The following is an 18,305-nucleotide window of genomic DNA, read 5'->3' as shown; positions in this document are numbered from 1 at the left end:
GGGGCCAATTCTATTTGCCAGAAACTACTCCGTAAATCAATTGATGAAAATATCTTAGCGCCGTGGAAGTTTTGTATCAATTCCTCTAATTTTTCTGGGTGATCTGTCTCAGTGATTATGATTGTGTTGATGTGTCTGGAATCAAGCACTAACCTGATGCTCCCATCTTGTTATTGTACAACATGGAGCGGGCTGTTATATGTGGAGGTAGCTCGTTCAATAATATCTTCATCTAACATTTAGATATCTCCTGGAATACTTTATTCCTGTAGCTTAATGGGATTGTATAGGGTGGCACTCCAAATGGTTTGTGCTGTTTTACTTCAAACTTGTACTAAAAGTGTTTAATACTGCCAGTCTTAGGTAAAAATACCTCTGATTTATCTCGTAAAATACCCTCTAATTCTCTTTTACTGTGTTCCGAAATACCTTGAACTTCTTGCAATTTTTCATCGATTTCTTTATGGACTTCTAACATGAGTTGAGTCGATTCCCCCTTTTGCGCATACCATTCTAATTCTTCATCCTCTTTATCTCGCGTCATTCTTAATTGTTTGTTTATAACTGGTATTTCTTCAAATTTCAGCTTTTGCTCAAAGAGAAGTGTGACATTCCCGAGTGTTACGCTACCTTTCCCATATCTATTATCACTCGTCTCTCATTTAAAAAATCTGCACCTATAATCAAATCTACAGTTAGTTTAGGTATAATCACGAAGTTGGCTTCGATCTTTTGACCTTGACACGAAAGAGTTAACCTTGTTTGTCTCGTAACTTCCGCAGCATTGTTTCTAATAGGACCTCTTACTTTAATATTACGTGTCTTCAGAACTGGCAATTCCTCATAGGCATTACACTGCATGAATAAATTTTCTGAGATCGCAGTCAGTTCACTTCCGCTATCAATTACAATATTGACTGGGATATGCTTTACCATGGCCTTCACAATTGGTTGAATTTGAAAGGGTTGGTTCTGTTCTTCTTCTTCTTGCATCAACGAATCCTCCACTGAATCATACATGAGTCTTTTTAGGAATTTCCCTTGTGAATTCGAACTTTTGTAGGATAAGCTTCGACTGCTACTTCTCTGTCTTTTATTTCTTCTTCTCTATTTCTTCCTTCATTTACGCTATCTTCAACATCCTCTACTTTTTCCTCATCCCCGTCTATCTTCTCCTTCTTCGTCCTTACTTCCACATAATCGCATCTAAATGCTCTGATTATCGCTTCATAACTTCCTTCATTATATACGTTGGGTTGTGTGCCCACTCGTAACTTATTTTCAACTTCTGTCGACTGCGCATTATCCTCATTGAATTCGCTTTCCCTGGTTTCCATCTCAAATAGCTCTGCAATACTCATTACTTCATCCTCTCCTCCTACATTCGTTGTGCATGCCCCTGGTAATTCATCTTCCTCGTCGGTATTCTCCCAATTAATTTCGTCCCAGCACGACATTGTTATTTTCTTGTCTTCGTTTTCATCTGGCCCCTGTGGATTTGTTTCTTCCGTCTTCTCTTCTCGTGATAAGATTTTTACTTCTCTGTTCAAGGTGCTGAAATTGTCCTGGGTCGGTGCGTCATTCTCTTTGGCATGGGCGCTTAGCTGTCAATTCGAACGTTTATCGGGGTTTCGTGGTCTTACCTCCACCTCTTCTATCTGTATTCTCTTTTCTTGTTCAGCTTGTTGATTGTGGTTTCTTTGTTGATAATTTGTCGGTCTATTGGTTCTCCAGTACCCGTTCCGTTTGTCGTTATTCCCTCTGTAATAGTTGTTGCCGTTCCTGGGTGAATTATAGTAATTGCCATATTCTCTTCTACATCCATAACCGGTTCTTTGTTGAAATCTATTGTCGTTTCTTGGTGCGAAGTTATCACATGGTTCGTAATTATTGTTTCTTCGTACTGTGTCTTGTAGATTCCACTGCTTTTTGCTTTCGTTTTCAAGTGCGCTTCGTCTTTTTCTTGCGTCATCTTCCGAAAATATGAACTCTAGTTCCCTTAGAATACCTTTAAATGCTTCGACGTCATTGCCTCCGCGACCTACTAATGATTGCTGGTATTTCAATGGTAGCTTCATCGCGCATAATTTAATCAACTCTCCGTCACTGTATGGTACACCTAAGCATTGAATTTCTTTGCCATTAATTCGAAAAATTTCACGGGACTCTTCTCTCCTGAATTTTCAAAATATGGGTTCCGTAATAATTCGTACTTCACTCTGTTCTGTGCTTCGCTGGACCAATGTCGTGAGAGAAACTTCTCTCTGAAATCTTCGTACGATCGGCACGTCGCTGCAACATTCTGCATGGTTTCTGCGACTGTTCCTGTCATGTGTGCACATATAAAGTCTAATTTGTGTGCTAGCGTCCAGTGTTCTGGTAATCCTACTCGGAATTGATCAATAAAAGTTCGTGGATGTAATGAATTTCCTTCTCGAAAGTGTTGAAATTTTCTGACTGTGAGGAAATGATGGTTGTCGTACTTCGTCATAGTTCCATATGAAATTCACGATACTTCGCCACTTTTGTTTCTGATCATTTCTCCCGTCGTTCTTTCCGGTTGTGGTAGGTCCATTGGATATTGTCCACTGTAACTTTCGCCTACCCTTGCATAGTATCGTTGGAGTGGTACGCAATAATTTTCTTCCATGGGTTGTGAACGTATAGCTGAATGCATTGCACTGTACTCTTCGCGACCTGGCTTTCCAATGTCACGTATGTTACTTTCCGCCTGTGATTGGAATCGCAAATGCATGATATCTTCGTTAATTGCTTGTTTTTCCGGTGCTGTTACAGATACGGATGTGGTTGCAGACTCGGTGCTTGTTCGATCCTGTTCACAACGCTCTTCAATGGTTTGCTACAACTCTGATCGCAATTTCTGAAATTGTCGCTTCGTTTGCGTTTCTATTTTGATTATGCGGTTATCATATCTTTTCAGCGCTGCTTTTGTGATACGTTTGTGTAACACACTGTTTTCAACAACTTCACGCGCTGTACCGTCTGCTTCTCTAGTAATTTCGTTTATCTGTTTCTCTAGTTTCTTGACTTCTCCCTGGGTGTTGTTACGTAATGTTTTGATCTCGTCCTGAATGTCATTACGCAATGTTTGTACGTCCGCTTGTACCTTATCAATGTCTGTCCTCAATTGATTGTGACCTGTTATTAAGTTTCTTATCACATCTCGACATTCTTTTGCCTCGTCTTCAATACGAGTTAGGTGTAACTGATTTTTTTTGTTTTGTTCTTTAATCTCACGCATTTGTCTCGTGGTTTCTGCATTCTGAATTTGAATTTGGTTCGCTATGTCTTTATTTTGCCTTGTCACGGTTTCCGTAATTTGTTGTAATATTCTGCCAGATTGGTGGGTCCTATTGCGTTTTCTTCCGATGTCCTACGCTCTGTGTTTTCGCCCAAGTGTTGTTTCGCAACCGATTGCATTGAACTGTGCTGTGACATGTTTCTGCTCGCATTCCTTGTACTCTGTGGTGAGGGAGCTCTGAATACTTGTACTATGGGTTCTACGTATTCAAGACGCAAGTTAGAATCCTCATCGACTGTCTCTCTACTTTCCTGCTCCTCTGTCGTATGCTGACTTACGTTTTCTATGCGTTGACGTACATTATCCTCGTTATGGTGCGTTATATGTCCTATTTCTCGCGATAATGCTTCCTCTGTTGTACTGTCCTCTATTCTCTGTCCATTTTCATGCTGGTTCTCTACCTTAATTCGGTCAAGGTCTCTATTTGCCATTGCTAATCTTTCCGAATCCCTTATTTTCTGCTTTAAAAGCAATTCACGCGCCTTCATAAACTTTTTGTTCACACGACTTGACACTTATTATACTCAAGACTGACAATCCATTCACTTACTTGTTGGGTCAGAACCAACTTGTCAACAATGTATCCGCCACCTGTGCGCTTGCATTGAGGAGAAAACTTAATTCTAACAATTTTTAAAATTCATAACTTAATTATGTTATTGTCTCTGCTAGAACGTCTCACTATCTATCGCTGCAGCAACTGTTTTCAACTATTTATGCCTTTCAAAAAAATTTTTTTTTTTACGAAAATTTTTAACAGGATATTTTTCTGACCTAGTTAGGCATGTGGTCGACCTTCAATCATGGTATTTTACCATCCTGGCAGGGTCGCCATTCTCTAACATACTGCGTGGTGCCTGTTTGTTCTATATCGTGTCTCCCTACCACTTTCACGCAACGACGCTCTGAGTGTGTTTTTTAGGGAACTGACTAGTTTGAACCTGGGACCTGTTGCTGGTAAGGAGACGCCAGACCACACATGACATGTAGAGTTAAGAAGAGTTCAGTGAGACTAGCGATGATATAACCAAATATACAGGGTGAGTCACCTAACGTTACCGCTGGATATATTTCCTAAACCACATCAAATACTGACGAACCGAATCCACTGACCGAACGTGAGAAGAGGGGCTAGTGTAATTGTTTAATACAAACCATACAAAAATGCATGGAAGCATGTTTTTTAACACAAACCTACATTGTTTTGAATGGAACCACGTTAGTTTTATTAGCACATCTGAACATATAGACAAATACGTAATCAGTGCCGTTTGTTGCATTGTAAAATGTTAATTACATCAGGAGATATTGTAACCTAAAGTTGACGCTTGAAACCTCCGACGTTCAGTTGCGTGTTGTAACAAACACTTCATCGCAGGGGCCCAAACAGCTGCAACATACATCGCATTTCTACAGAATAATCTGCCAACGTTGCTCTAAAATGTCCCACTCGAAACGCGTCGACGTATTTGGTATCAGCATGATGGTGCACCTGCACATTCCGCAATTAACACTAGGCTGACCCTTGACAGGATGTTCGACGGGCGTTTCATAGGACGTGCAGGACGCATAAATTGGCCAGCCCGTTCTCCTGATCTTACACCTCTGGACTGCTTTCTGTGGGGTACGTTAAAGGAGAATGTGTACAACCCCAGAGGATATGAAACAACGTATTGTGGCAGCCTGCGGCGACATTACACCAGATGTACTGCGGCGTGTACGACATTCATTATGCCAGAGATTGCAATTGTGTATAGCAAATGATGGCCACCACATTGAACATCTATTGGCCTGACATGTCGGGACACACTCTATTCCACTCCGTAATTGAAAACGGAAACCACGTGTGTAGTGTACCTCACCCCTCATGGTAATGTACATGTGCGTCAGTGAAAAAGACCAATAAAAAGGTGTTAGCATGTGGACGTAATGTGTTGTTCCAGTCTCTTCTGTACCTAAGGTCCATCACCGTTCCCTTTGGATCCCTACGTAATTCGGTGCTCTCCGATACACTCGATCGAACAGCGGAGGAGTGGTACTCAAGCGTCAAATTTAGGTTACAATATCTCCGGATGTAATTAACATTTTACAATGCAACTAACGGCACTGATTACGTATTTGTTTATATGTTCAGATGTGCTAACAAAACTAACGGGGTTCCATTTAAAAAAACGTAGGTTTGTGTTAAAAAACATACTTCCGTGCATATTTTTATGGTTTGTATTAACCAGTTACACTAGCCCCTCTCCTCACGTTCGGTCTGTGGAATGGGTTCGTCAGTATTTGATGTGGGTTACGAAATATATCCAGCGGTAACGTTAGATGACTCACCCTGTATAATGATTTCAGCATCAGCTCCACTGCACTCCCTGTAAAAGAATCTTAATACTAACTAAATTTAGTGGAAGGGATTGAAGGCTTTCCTATTTTTAGATAGCTGGTAAAATAACGTCGAAAAAGCAGTTAATTTTACCATTGGAAATTTTATTCTACTCACAAAACATTGTTTATAAATTGCACTATTGATAAAATGAAATGTTTTAATATCCAATGGGAAACGTTATACTTTTCGTGGTGGGGCAATGTTTTTAAAGTTTGCAACGTAACAGAGACGCGAAAAAGTCTCACGCTAAAACTTGCAGCTGGTGTGTTTAGTGTTAACGTAAGATCAATACCGTTCTTCTGGAGGGCTCTATCTCTTAACATGGGCTGGGGGGTGGTCCTGACGTAACAGAGACGCGTAAAAGTCTCACGCTAAAACTTGCGGCTGGGGTAGCCCTTTTTGTGTTATCGTGAGATCTATACTGTTCTTCTGGAGGGCTCTAGCTTTTAACATGGGCTGGGGGTGGTCCTAGCGTTTAGCTGGCGACATGGGTATCCGTCCCTTATCGTAGGGCCTTCCAGCTTAACACGGTTCTGCTCTCGGCTTCTCTTCTCGTTTCTCCCCTCGGACCTGCGTCTGTCTCACGGTGGGAAGGTATGACATGCATTTATGCATTCTTGTGTTAGTCTGTGGTATTCCATTTGCTCACTCGTTACTCATATTACTTTGGTTAATTTAATGTCACGATTTATTCGGAGCTATGTGACATACTACTGGATTTGCTTATCATGTCAGAGTTTTCATGGAAGGTGTTGGGTTTGCCTGACACCTTACAAAAGATATGAGTCGTGCCCGACTCCCTAAGTGTTCTTAAAAGTATTTAACTCCGAAGATGGACTAAAATTACCATACGTTATATTTTGGATGTGGTACTCCAATACATTCGCAGTAAATGGAGAGGGCACACGATCACTCTGCTCTGGGTGCGGTCCCACGCTGCCATACGCATAATCAGGAAGCCGACGTCTCAGCGAAGCAAGCTTCATCTCCAGGGACTGTTCTCGATGCGAATTTACGCCATACAGATTACCGAAGCGCGTGGTAGCCGAGCGGTCTTGGGCGCCTGGTCACGGTCCGCGCGGTTCCCCCCCCCCCCTCCCCCCCTCCCCCTTCGGAGGTTCAGGTCCTCCCTTCGGGCTTTGGTGCGTGTGTTGTCCGTAGCGTAAGCTAGAGTAAGTTAGATTAAGTAGTGTGTAATCTTAGGGACCGATGACCTTAACAGTTTGGCCCCATAAGACCTTACCACAAATTTCTAATTACGTATTACCTAAGTGAAGTTAAGAGCCTCGGAAAACAGGAATGGCAAGACATGTCGAATGTGTGCCAACAAACGATTGGTGGATATTATGCAGCATTACAACCTCAAATTACTACAGGGCTGTGGATTGCATGGACGAATTTGTACCGATCTACGATTTCCACCATCATTCGACTTACTTCGATTTAACCATACTTCGTTTCGTCTACATCTGTATAGAATCAATGTTTGCGATTCCCCTGCATGTGAGTGTGATTCCGAGTCAGAAGCTGGTGTAAACTACGTCTAACTTTCGTGTTCCAAATTTGGTAGTGAACGATCGAAATTTCTAAGGCCTTTAATGAGTATGGGTTACTTCATCCATCAGTGTCCTCTCTTTTGGTTTCTAAACACATTTGTCTGTATAAACTGATTGAAAGTTTTCTTAAGAGTAGTGGGCAATATCTGTATGACATTTCATTTGTATATCACTCATTATTAAATTCAAGAAGTAATATGAATTAATTTCATAAATAGATCTAGTTTAGTTATCATTCTATTTTTTAATCTTTTGTGAAAAAAATTATGGCTTGAGCGTTCAATTCTGAAAATATCCGTTTTCATATTTGCTTTACACAGTTACGTATTGTGTGTAGACATTTGCTCTCGATTGCTAGACAGAGTATTAACTCTGGCGACCAAACAAAACAAGCAAAGAAAAACAAACAGTACGGGTATTTAACAGTGTAGTATTGGCGTCGGTGTCTCGCCGAGATTTGAATTTCACAGAACTGGTGAAGTAGTGACACAGATAGTTCAGTTGTCGCTTACGGGCGTCTTGCAACTCGAGCGTATGCCTGTGTGATTCTGTGACACTTCAAAACGTGGATAGTGTACTATAGGGATTCATCAGTTGCATATCGGTTGCTATAGCACAAACTTTGGTAACGTCTGTGTGCTAAGTACACCTCATGTGTTTCACTTGCAGGAGCGTGAAGCCAAGAAGTCTACTCATCGTTCCAAACTGTTCATAGTTCACCTAGACAAATGCGTTACGATACGTCACACAGAGTACCGCAGTTCCTCCGACGTCACTTATGAACACGTTTGTATACACAAATTCTCACCGACAATCATGAGGCAAATCATTACAATGAATGTTGGTCTGTTAATGTAACTGACTATGAAAAATGTTTAATAGCGGTTCTGAAGAAAGAGTACTTATGAATGCACCCAAGGTCAAGAGTGATAATTACGCATCTCTGAATTATATGTTAATCGTATAAAATATCAAGTGAATGCTCGTGTCCTCACCGTAGCTAAGTGACAGTCACAATTAATCCAAGAACAAAAGGAAACTTCTTGTAGGTTAGACGAGGTGACCGAAAAGCAAAACAACACGTAAACTGCACATGTCGAGTAAGCTTAGACTGTATTCATAATTCAGACAGATGTTTCAAAACTACATTCAGTTAGCAATCAACTTTCCGAAGAAGTGAAAAAAAATTGTCGGAAGAGATAGATTGGATTTATGAAACGAGAACAAAACCGTGCTGACGCTGACTGACGTAATGGAGATGGACGACCGCGCGGCGATGTGGACGTTCGACAGTGACACCACACTCGCGGAAAAGTTGTGTTGCAGCGTCGAACGTATGTAGACGAAATCGAAAAAAATGATAAATTCGTTCCGAACCGGGCAATGGCAGAGTTAGTTCGAACCAAACGAAACACGGAAACATGCAGAAGACTTTAATAAAAGGAAGAGAAAATACCATTTCATCTCTGCAGGTCCACGATTTCACTGAAAGAGTTTTCGGCACGTGTACACGTGTAATCAAACCGGAAACCGGCAACGCCAGTGACAAACCAGGCCAAAAGGGGTTACACAACCCCCCCCCCCCCCCCGCCAGTATCACACTCATTGGAAACCGGACCCTGCCTTTGATCAATACCGGTAGATGTAAAACTCTTAAACTATCGCCAGTTGCACGTTTTTTCTATGGATACAAACAAGCTCCGGCCAGTAGATCTTATAACAGCGTTTCGTGACGCAATCTCACGTACGGGGACCGAATTACAAAAAAATCACTGAAGGAGATACATTGATCTGGGCAGCGGATGTGGCGGAACGTTGTCAAACATATGATAAGTTTGAACAAGACTTTCTAGACAACTTTTTGGTCTACTGGTGTCCAGGAAAAACTGCGATGAGAAGTGTTCGATACGCAACCGTTCAGCAGTAAATAAGATGGATCGCCAAAATATTTAGAGAAATGTATAAATAAAAGGAAATACTGGATGAATCCTATCACACATGTAAACGTATTAATGCTCTTGAAAAGTTGATTGCCTCCGAATTTACGAAAGAAATTAGTCACTGTCGCTGAGACAGACCAGGAGTATTTTCTCCCGGTATTGGACTCTATAGATCTCATGTATGAGAAAAGTTGAGGTCAAGGGGAGAATTGGAATGCAAAAAAATGGAAACAATCAAACTGGTAATAACAACAACAACCACGGTTTGCATCTGTACGTGCCATCGTCGGATAATAGGTACAGAAATTTCGGTTATGGTGGGAACAATGGTTATCAAAAGAGAGGTGGCCTTGGTATAAACCAACCTACCGGAACCCACGAAATTCGAATAACAGAGGTAGGTATAATGACTGGTAAGGTGCTACTGACCACAAATACAGCGACCTGTAATGAGTACAGACTAGTAACTGGCTGAATGAGTACAGACCAGTAACGGGCTGATCTAGTACAAGGTAGAGAAACTAGACAACGAGAACAGGTTTTACGTAACAACCAGGACACAGACTCGCATAACACAGAGCACACAGTACATTTAGTCGAGATACTAGACGATAACGGTGATATCCCGACGCCACGACCGGAAAACTTGCGTTAGATCCCCTGGCGACGGCCGAAGGGGAAAATGGAGGCACGCAACACCAAAACATGTATTTTTTACTTTACGATAAAGACCTAGGTGTGAGAGAACAGTTATATACAGAAAATTTACAGACGTAAATATTAGTTTTAAGCGGAGGGTAAATATGCATAAGAAGAGAAGATAAGGGTAAGCACTTAACTAACATGTACATCAAGGAATCCCTTGAGTCCGAGGCCCAAGTTCACATATTTTAACTGTGGCTTAAGGGTACAGCGCGTATTAGACCGCTGTCTCTGTTACAAAGTATGATTGAACAAATGTTCTCTAGCATGGAAACTATGCATTTCGGGACATAAGTTCATTAGACCCTTTATGTTCTGTATCCTCTCATCGATCAGTTTCTAGAGTTTGTAGACGGTGGATAAAAACACCCTGCACTTACGCGTGAATTTGTGAATGTGTGTGAAAATTAATGCAAAGTGGACCATCGAAGAACTTGTGAATACTTATTATTCATAAAGTATCAGTAATTGTAGTGACAGTGAGAAATGAGTTACGTAAGAACTGATTCACACAACAAGTCACGAAAACCTTGAGCTACAACCACTTAGGAACGTTCGCCTCGTAGGTCAGAGCAGAAATTATTTTGCAACACAGAGCAATGCCAACTCTGTCTAATGTCAAGTAGATGCGATCATTTGCATATTTATGTAATACACTTACGAACGCTGAAGGAATTACATGATATACATTTGCAACTAGCTTTTTAATTATTTGTTTATTAAACACTGTCCAAAGGAATTTTCTGTGACAAAGACAACTGAAACCTAACCTATTCATTTATTACCCACAATATACAAGCCCAACGCAATCCTACTGCTATACATTGAAAACATGAGTTCCAATAATTAACACAAAAGAATGACCCTGAATTACAAGAAATCCTAACAAAAATACAAATCCAAAAATATGAAATTAAAGAAATATGAAACTACCTCCAACTCTTAATTGCCTAAGCTCATTTCAGTCACGAATCCCGATAGTGAAAATCTCATTCATTCTCGTAAGTCCCTTACCTCACAGAAAAGCTTCAGAACATGAACTACAGCTAGTAGCAACTACAGCCAGCTAAATGAAAAGATTCCAACTGCTATAGACTCTAACTACTAGGAGGCATATGGTTAACGAAAGAAAAATTTTGTTGAAGAGCAAACAATGTATTTAGAAAATTTTACATTACTCATGTGACACCCAGTTCCAAAAATTATGTAGTTGTCAATAACTCCCCTACCCAAACATTATCAACAAACATCCATCCTCATACATTTCTGATTTACAGTAGAGAATACAGATTTCAGTAATACAATCAACAAAGTGAGTACGACGAAGTGTGCCTTGGGTGACAGCGCGATTCCGACCGTTATCAGAAGAAGGAACGTTACTTTAGAAAACTGCTTGTGATCACGTGGTAAACCTACCTTATAAAGGTTTTGGATTTAGCCAACGCGCTAACAACACTGCTGTTTGGGCGACTGGGGCAAATAAATTGATTTTACTGAAAGTCGAACAACACGTTTCCACTGCCACCAAGACGATCTTCCTGTATGTGGACAAATAAGGCATAAGTATTTTTACAAATGAAATATAGACGATAAATTACATATAATAACGCCTCAGTGAGAAAAAGGACGACGGTCTCTTGTAATTACCAATTTTGTGAATATGATACTAAACACGAGATAATTTTATGTAACTGTTTAGACTGACAATTCGCAATTTTTCACAAACACAACTTTTATTGATATAAGTTCACAAGGTTGATGACTGAACAACAATCTAAAGGTAACAATAACGATGTCAGTAAAAGTCTCCTAATTGAGGTGAACAATAGTTCTCTTCTCATTTTCCACAAAGGCTCGTCGTAACACACATACACCAGTAAGAGTCCAATTCAGAGACGAAGACGTAATCTTCAACTGTCGAAGTACACAAGATCGGCATCCGGAGTGAACTGAACTTAGTGGCTGGTTCTAGCACCTACTTAGCTGTCTCCAGCCAATCAGGTTTTGGCGTAGTGATACTTCCTGCACGACGTGGCTCGAGCTCCCCCTGCAGGAAGTAGTGCTTGGAATGTCAGTTTGCATTACCTTGTATGTAAATAGCCGGTGTTTACCATGGTGCTTTTGGTACGCGTTGGACATAGACTGCCGGCCGAAGTGGCCGCGCGGTTCTGGCGCTGCAGTCTGGAACTGCGAGACCGCTACGGTCGCAGGTTCGAATCCTGCCTCCCGCATGGATGTGTGTGATGTCCTTAGGTTAGTTAGGTTTAACTAGTTCTAAGTTCTAGGGGACTAATGACCTCAGCAGTTGAGTCCCATAGTGCTCAGAGCCATTTGAACCATTTTTTGGACTTAGACTACCTCGTCCTCTGTGATATAATATTGGTTGCCTGCCCTCAGGGGCTACCGTGGCTCCGGTATAACAGTAACTATGAAATGTATAGGGATCATTTGTAAAACAATATTCTTACAATTTAAGTTTGACGCATCAAAAAGGTCTAACCCGTGTCCAGTGAGAAATTAAACTCTAACAACCAGTAAACATTCTCTGGTCCAGCAGTAAAGGAATAAATTCCAGCACCATAACACAATTCTGATGAAATACCAAAGAGAAAATGTATAAATAATCTGGTACCTGGTTTGAGAAGAAAAACTTTTTTTCCTAAACTATAAGATTTTTCTAATGTATGAATGTATAAATAAATAGGTCTTTTTTAAAAGACCATAATTCAAGGTAACCAACTTAGTGAGAAATTTAAAAATAAACTGTTTTAGAAGAAAATTATCAGTAAACTAGAAAGCCTGCTTATATGAACTAGTAGTATAGGTGTCCCTTGATCGGGGTATACATTAATTGTTACATAAATACAATTACCGGTACGTACAATGTTATGGGCTTGTAAAGTGTGAAAACATCGCCCATTTAAAAAAAATTGTTCTCATAGGAAGACGACACGACAAAATGTTGATATTTGGCCACATTAGTGAACTAAATGCTACAAAAATGACTCTGAACCACAGAAAACCCACATGATATTTTTTAACTTGCAAAAGAAACATATATAAGTATTAGAAAAGGTACATAAAACGTTAAGTCTTTTCGCTTTTGGTGAACTGATGCTTAGTCATATACTGTGCTGTCAGTAGTTCAGCTCAATAATTCTTCGTAAAAATGTATAAGGTCACTTGGAATGTACTGATGCATATTTTCTGTGTTCATTCCTCTGCACTTTAATTGGCACCCGTTCTGCCGGTTGCGCGGGGTTTCTGGTGGAGGAACAGGTTCTCGCTGATGCGTCATGAAGAATGTGTCATTCACTAACCCGTTGATATACGTCGAACCTTTGATGAATCCAACTCTGTCACTCGAAACACAAGAAACTGGTGACTGCAAAGTTATATCCCTTACGTTTCGGCTTGTTCCCTGTTTCTTCAGAAACTGTACTTTTCTTATATTATTTTGTCCACCATCCTTTAAAATCTAATTTGTTAGATGTGTCAACTTCTGTAACTGTAATGTTTCAGGTTCTGTACTACTTTGTAGAATGTGCTGTGTTGTTTGATGAACAACGAATATGCTCTCATTCTGTTGAAGCGTCTTTTAAACGATACCAAAGTCTCGAACGCACGATGAAATGTTGTGTCGTCGCACTGGGAGACACTGTTGAATAAGTTAGGAACGTCCAGAATCAGTCAGTGAAACAGGATTTTAGAGAGCGTTTGGTTTTTGTTCTGCCCCATGAACAGAACAGTCGAAGCTCTATGATATTTCAGGGAATGGATTTCAGACAATCAAATAAAAGGATCAGACGTAATTGGCATACTTCCCACCGGTTTCTTCATGATAAACATCCAAAGTGGTTGACTTTTTTTTATCTTCTGAATGATGGCACTATTGCCAAGAGTTCAGTTAGGGCGCATGTCAGTGACTTACACCCATTAAAAAAAGTGATTTTGAGTTCCAATTTACAAGGCAACCGAATGTATTAAAGACGTCCTTTTAAACAAAAATGATACACCTGCCCACATAATATATGATCTTGGCAAAGTAGTGACTTACGTTCTTTGAAAAAATACCGATTGAAATATAAAGTGCTACTTTCGTGTGTGCAATGTTATAATAACCTTACTTATGCTCTCATCAAAGGAACTGAAAAAATTAACGGTACCTAAGTGAAAAATTTAACGCCAGATCCGGTGGGGGCATATGTCATGTATCTAGGAGGAATGAGGCGATAAGGAAATTTTTCTCATTTTTTAATGGTAAACTTTATGTTTAGACACTGACGAGAGTGAAAGTTTGTACAGAGGTCGGAAATCGAACCCAGGTCTCCTGCTTACTAGACAGGTCCGTTAACCACTAAGCCACTTGGCACAGAAGTTCAGACAACTGCACGTATTACCCTGGTACGCCTCCCTCCTTGACCCAAATTCTCACTGCCGCCCCAGTCCACTTTAAGTTCCCACTTACAGACGAACAGAATTGCCGAGGCCCTCCGTGTTCTGGAATAGCACCTCAGCATCGAACGTAAATGGGGGATCCATATTGAAACCCAGGAGTGGATATTCATACAAATTAAATGACACAGTTGAAGAGACTTTACTGACCTCGTACTGATTTGATTTTATATATACAGACAATAGCTGCGAGCGTCATTTCATTTGCAGAAGTACCTGCTCCTGAGTTCCAGGCTGGCTCCTCCATTTGCGTTCGATACTGAGGTGCTATTCCCGAGCACGGAGAGCCTCGGCAATTTTGTTCGCATGTAAGGGGGAATTTGAAGTAGATTGGTCGTCAGTGAGAATTTGGATCGAGGAGGAAGGTATACCAGAGTAATAAGTGCAGTTCTGTGAATTGCTGGGCCAAGGTGGGTTAGTGGCGAATGCACCTGCCCTGTAAGTAGAAGATCCAGGCTCGATCCCCGGCGTATAAATAAATTTTCGTTCGCTGCTTCAGTCTATATGTGGTATCGATAGCTGCGATACCACGGCGTAGGTACAAGCTCGTAGGTTGGCACTACGACACCGACACAGACGACAGCGCCCTCTAGCCGGCGCTGCGCAGCTCCACGAGCGCCGTTCCAGATTCAGCCCAGTTGATTCCGAGGAGACGACCAAGCAACATTGTTTCTGTTATGTAGTGGGCGAGCCACTACAGATGTTGCCTTTGTAAATTGATGTACGGCTTTGCACCTACGTGCTCATCTCAGCCAAAGTTACGTAAGCCTAATGTAAACCTAATTCTTCCTATAGTAAAGGCGATTTAAATTTAAACGCACAACCGAAGCATTTCACCTTTTCCTGCTCCTACTCACTTCCTACATTCGGCCTACCCTTTAGTTTACAGGAGCAGACCCACGAGCCGCCTACGCAGGCGGGATACAAAACTATGTACCGGGTGATCAAAAAGTCAGTTTAGATTTGAAAACTTAATAAACCATGGAATAATGTAGATAGAGAGGTAAAAATTGACACACATGCTTGGAATGACATGGGGTTTTATTAGAACCAAAAAAAAAAAAAAAAAATGCTAGACGCGTGAAAGATCTGTTGCGTGCGTCGTTTGGTGATGATCGTGTGCTCAGCCGCCACTTTCGTCATACTTGGCCTCCCAGGTCCCCAAACCTCAGTCCGTGCGATTATTGGCTTTGGGGTTCCCTGAAGTCGCAAGTGTATCGTGATCGACCGACATCTCTAGAGATGCTGAAACACAACATCCGACGCCAATGCCTCACCATAACTCCGGACATGCTTTATAGTGCTGTTCACAACATTATTCCTCGACTACAGCTATTGTTGAGGAATGATGGTGGACATATTGAGCATTGCCTGTAGAGAACAGCATCTTTGCTTTGTCTTACTTTGTTACGGTAATGATTGCTATTCTGATTAGATGAAGTGCCATCTGTCCGACATTTTGTTAACTTTTGTATTTTTTTGGTTCCAATAAAACCCCATGTCATTCCAAGCATGTGTGTCAATTTGTACCTCTCTATCTACATTATTCCGTAATTCATTCAGTTTTCAAATTTATACTGATTTTTTGATCACCCAGTACTTGAAACCATACCTATATGAGACCAGTAAAGTGTCTGAAGTTGTGTCATTTCATCTGTATAAACTGTATTAATTTGTAACCACTTACAGTAAATTGTAAATAGTAATAGGAAGAAAGAAAACAAAATATCTTTGAAGTCGCCAATGAAAGTCGAAGACTGGGCTACGTTCAATTTTGTAGTCGATCTTCTTCTTCTCCATATGAGTCATTACTGCAGTATGTTGACCACATCAGCCATATTAATGTTCTGTAAAACAATTCCACACGTAAAGGGAAAATTACGAAAAAAGTTATTCAACTGATTTCATTATCAACTCAGCCATAAAAAAGTATTTCAAGTGGATAGAAAACGCAGCACGGTGAGGCAAAAAAGTACTCCAGTAGCTAAATCCATACTGCATGGGAGCAACGCGAGATTTGTTTTTCTGCGAACCACTAGTATTTACGGAGATTGGCACACAGCACAATGAAGAAGTAAAAAGTCGATCTTAACTATTTCTAGAAAATTCATCACCTATAACTACATTGGGAAGGACAATCCCTACAACTGTTAGCATTATATAAAATATTTGTAGAAAGTTTTTCATTGTTCTTTCAGTTACTGCAAGGGCCGCCTAGAGCACGTAATTAATTCGTAAGTAGTGCAATAATAAGACTGTAAGTAATAGGTCTATTACTGCAAATCCTTTGGCCAAAAAATCTATGCCTGTTATGCATTCGTTTGTCAGACAGTCTACGACACTTAACGAATGTGCACATTTCATTTCCCGTAGTTTAACATGTAGCAAGACCTGGAGCTTAATGGGGTTAGAGCTTAATCTCAAAGCTCCAATAATCTTACACCTACTTTTCCCAAAGACAGGAACTGGTTTAAGCTCATTAATTCTACGGTAGGATCTATCCAATAAGGCACTCAACAGCGCTCCAATATCCAGAATAACGGTTAGACTATGGTGAAACATTTACTGTGGTGCGAATGCCGGCTTGCACGTCACAACTTGGATGGTTACTGCAACCTTTGCTCTCTTCGCACAACGCTTCTGTCACGTGATCTTAAAAGATACAGCCTATTTTCCACTCCCATACGATTTGCAAACCAGTGAGGCTCCCGCTGGTGTCATTTAGTATGACGATATCGTATGAACATCAGCTGACTGAACTTCAGTAATGGTCACCCTGTGCGACCGGTTTTCACATACATCCGAAAGATGGTTATGCCACCGTTGGTTTGGCTCTCTGAAATACTGATTTCAGTCATGCCAGTCCCTGTGATGATGATGGTCATGATTTTAATTTTTTGTGCGACGCTGGTGATTGAGACAGTGTAACCTTGACCTGTCATTAGGTCTATACCACTCTTGGTTACTGTGCCAAGTTTTCACAGTGTGGTCACAGTGCTGATTGTCAGCTTACATGCAACCCCGTTCTTATTTAAATACTGCGGTTGCACTCTGTGAGTGGCCCGCTTGCCGTCATGTATCAAATCTTCAGATAAAGGAGCATCCATATCTTTATTCGGTGCCTTCAATAGTTTTTCATGAATCACAACAGACGACTTGGCTTTTCAGTTTCGCAATACATCGTGAGTTCTGATCGTGGCATACCAGAACTTCTTTTTATTCTCATATTTTGTTTATGTATCGGGAAAAACGTCCTTACCTCTCATTGTAAAAATCTGGGTTAAATACTTCCTTCCGAAATCTTTCTTCAACACCAGCTGACCAGTGTTTGGCCAGAAAGGAACGTTCAGATTCTTCATACGTCTGACATGTCTCTGCAGCCTCCGTGGCCCATGTGACATTTTACGTAAAGCCACTCACGAAATTTATTTTTTCTATATGAACTCCCTGAGCGAAAAATTTCTTTTCTGGTGAAAACCTGTTGGACCTTCTTCTCATCTTGCATTGCATTCACAATGAGTAGAATGATTCCTAACCCGACAGTACGTTAGCAGTAGCAACGTTGGTTGTCATTCCGTCTTTTGCCCAGCATTGAGTATAGGAATTCCTGTTGGCGCAGATACATTATTAACGTAAGTAGCAGATGAGTCGTCCCTCTATTATCTGGTTAATTTTTTATGTCTTTTTTAATGGTACTAACTTCTTTTACTACAGATTCCCACCATTCTTTCACCTTTTTGGCAACATAATCTTTCTTATCTCTTACTTAGCAGGTAAGGTTTGCCATCGTAATACGTGCTCTGTTTCTGTACCTGTCAGCTGAGTTGAAATGATCTCGCCGACGCACTTTTCGGTTTCCTGCAAAAATTTACGAAGTCTGGAAGTGATGAACGAAGGAATCGCTATGTATAGAAGAAATATGCGGATACCAGTGATTGCATGTTCAC

Source organism: Schistocerca piceifrons, chromosome 3 (assembly GCF_021461385.2).
Source record: "Schistocerca piceifrons isolate TAMUIC-IGC-003096 chromosome 3, iqSchPice1.1, whole genome shotgun sequence".
Classification (NCBI taxonomy): domain Eukaryota; kingdom Metazoa; phylum Arthropoda; class Insecta; order Orthoptera; family Acrididae; genus Schistocerca; species Schistocerca piceifrons.
Note: the sequence above shows the minus strand (reverse complement) of the source record.